Consider the following 3,580-nt stretch of genomic DNA (forward strand, 5'->3'; position numbering starts at 1 on the left):
CTCACACCTGGTCAGGCAGTGTTCTCCAGAAGGCCCAAGGGTTTGTCACCTGCTCCTCTAGGTATTGAGTTGGCAAAGGACCTCGGTGGTCATTTAATTCTGTATCTAGTTGCTGTATGTGTACCAGCACCAGCCCCAGACTTAGAATTAATCAGCCTTCACATCTATGGGTGGCACTTTTTGCATGGAAGTTGAAGAATCCAAAGAGAGAAGAAGGAAAATCCAAGCAGCTGGGGAGTACTTCCAGTTGCACACACAGGAAAAACCCCAATCCAAGGCAGCACAACCTTGGAGAGGGTGTTAGTCTAAGCACTGCAAAGTGGGCCTATGCAAAGGCACTCATGCTCAAATGTCAGTGGCTTGATGTGCAGAAGGCTGAGCAGGGGCTATGTCTGCAGCCGTGGAGGTAGCCCTCAAACCCTGTCTGCTAATCTTTAAGGAGAGATGAGATTTGGGCAGGTGAGTGTAGGGATGAGCAGGACAGAGCATGCATGAGCAATTGTATATAGGTGGGAGAATGCTAGAGCCAGTGAATAGACTGGTCTGGCTGGAACAGAATATTTGGAACACATGGGGCTTCCTTGAATACCAGGCCGAGGAGTTTAGACCTTATTCTAAGAGCACTGGGGAGTTACAGATGGTTCTTGAGCAGACCAATTTGATGAATATAGTGATATATAAGGATAAATCTAGCCTATCCCATGTAGAAATTATTTTCAGTTGATAGTCTAGAGACAAGGAGGTCAGCCTGGCATCTATGGCCTTAACCCAGCATGAGTTGGTGGGGTCTAGGGGAAGTGACCTGACCAGTATTAGAAACACCCAGTGGAAGAATCCACAGAAGTTCTCCTGGGCTCCAGACTCACCCTGACACCACTACTTCTTGGTTTTTGGCATCAACACCACTAATTTGGCTATTTATGTGGGAGTTTTCCTGGAAAAACTTAGAGTAGTGTCCAAGAAAATGATTCAGTGGACATATGCAGACCTGAGATGATGAGTCCATGTCAGGAAGGATGTTCACAAAGCTGAGTGTGAGGAAGAGCTGGTTTTCTGCAAGGCAGGCTCAACCCTGCTTCTGTGGATTTGGGTGTCAAGCTTGGGCTGGGCATGAAGCTCCGAGGAACCTGAGCTGATCTTGCAGGTCTGCAGGATGACAGCCAGAAGGCTCATCAATCCCTAAGTGGCAACCACAGGGTACATTCTGGCAGGGCACTTGCTTATACCACCTGTTAACAACCACCTCCATATTCCCAGCAAGTAGTCCCAGGAGGCATCTTGCTCTATCAGTCAGCAGAATAACTGATGCTACAGACCTGGAACTCACCTAGTAGGTGACATTCCATGTTAAGATACGTGAGAGCACAGATACCCTGCAGAGACCTGGACATTGAGAACTATAAAACATTTCAGAGAGCAAGCAGAGATCTAAACAAATGGAGGGATATGGTGTGTTCATGACTCATAAGATTCAGTACTGTTAAGGTATCAATTCTCCCCAAATTGTTCCATAAAGTCAGTGAAATCCCAATCAAAATCTCAGGAGGCTCTTTTGTAGAAATTGACAAGCTGATTCTAAAATTTACATGGAACAACTTTGAGAAAGAACAGAGCAGGAGGTGCACTTCCTGACTTCGAGTTTATTATAAACCTGTGATATTGGCATAAAGATAGACAAATAGATCCATGGCACAGAATAGGAAGTTCAGAAATAAACCCAAACGTATATGGACGAATGATTTTTAACAAAGGTACAAAGGTACAAAGGTAATGCAGAGGAGAAAGAACAGTGTTTTTAACAAATGGCGCAAAAGAGTGAACATCAATCCATACCTCTCACCATATACAAAAACTAACTCAGAAAGAATCACAGACTTAAATATAAAGTCTAAAACTATAAAGCCTGTAGAAGAAAACAGGAGAAAAGCTGTGTGCCTTGGGTTAGCAAAGTTTTCTCAGATATGATACCAAAAGCACGACCCAAAGAAGAAAGAAACTGATGAAATGGACTTAATCAAAATTAAAATTTTCCTCTCTTTGAAAGACACTTAAAAGAACAAAAAGATAAGCCACAGGTCAAGAGAAAATATGTACAAATCATATACCTGATCAAGGCCTCGTAACCAGTATATATAATGAATTCTCGAAACTCAATAGTAAGAAAACAAGCAAAACATTTTTTTAAAAATTGGCCAAAGACTTGAACAGACACTTCTCCAAAGAAGATACAGGTCCACGGCCATGCCACCCTGAACAAGCCCAATCCTGTCTGATCTTGGAAGCTAAGCAGGGTCAGGCGTGGTTAGTACTTGGATGGGAGACCACTTAGGAAGACCAGGTGCTGTAGGTATAAAAAATAAAAAAATAAGGGATTGTTAGCTGACAAGGTCCTTGCAATCTGTGAGGTCAACCAAGGGTTGCCTCGCCTAAAAAAATTAAAAAAAAAAAAGATACAGATGGCAAATACATGAAAAAATGCTCAACATTGCTAGACACTGAGAAATGCAAATTAAAATAACAATGAGATAGCATTACACACCTATTGGAATGGGTAAAATTAAAGAGACTGATCATACCAAGTGTTGGAAGGGATGTGGAGTGACTGGAGCTCTCATACACTGAGAGTATAAATGATACCATCACTTCAGAAAATAGTATGTTAGTTTCTTGTCAGTAAAACATACTTCTATCATATGATCCAGCCATTCCACTCCTAGGTATTTACTCTAGAGACACTAAAGTATATGCCCATTCCGAGACTTGTGCATAAATATTCATAGAAGCCTTATTTATAATAGCTCCAAACAGGAAATACCCTCAATGTTTATAAACTGGGGGATGGATAAACAAATTGTCATACATCCATACAATGAAAAATCTATACAACTCCAGCAATAAAAAAGAAATAAACTATTAGTACAAGCGAGAATATAGATAAACCTCAAAATAATTATGCTAAGTGAAAGAAGCCACACTAAAGAGAGCACACTTCATGTGACTTATTTGTAGTTTAATCAGTGATTGCCTGGGGTGGTGGGGAGGGAGAGGAAGGAGGGAAGAATTACAAAGGGGCGAACTTTGGGGGAGACATTCACTATCTTATGCTGATAGTTTCCCACATAGAAACACTTTATAGCTTACGAAGTTCTACACTTTATATGTGTGCAGTTTATTGTTTGTAAATTATACTTTAATAACCCTTTTTTGGAGAAAAACAAACCTCCACGTTCTCTGATTCCATTCAGTGTAAAAGCCAAAGTCCCTACAGTGGCAATGCTAAGTGGCTGACTGACCTCTATTCGCAGTGCTGTTTCCGCAGCTTCCGGAACAGTGCTTACAACACAGAAAGAGCAAATGAGTATTTGTTGAATTAATGTCTAGCAGGCCCCCAACTAATTGTCATTGTTTGATAATTGTTGTTAAGAATGAGGTGGGGTTCCTAAAACAATTAAACATAGAGTTTACATAGGACCCAGCAATTCCACTCCCAGGTATATTCTCAAGAGGAATGAAAACACATGTCCACATTAAAAAATCGTTCACAATAGCCAAAAGCTAGAAACAACCTAAATGCCCATCA

At 41.1% G+C, this 3,580-nt stretch overlaps 1 pseudogene; it reads left to right on the forward strand.

The window, feature by feature from the left end:
* The first annotated feature begins 2,231 nt into the window (after nt 1-2,231).
* On the forward strand, nt 2,232-2,350 carry LOC112477995 (annotated as a pseudogene).
* Nucleotides 2,351-3,580: the final 1,230 nt, after the last annotated feature.

This window comes from Pteropus alecto, unplaced genomic scaffold (genome assembly GCF_000325575.1).
Source record: "Pteropus alecto unplaced genomic scaffold, ASM32557v1 scaffold131, whole genome shotgun sequence".
NCBI lineage: Eukaryota > Metazoa > Chordata > Mammalia > Chiroptera > Pteropodidae > Pteropus > Pteropus alecto.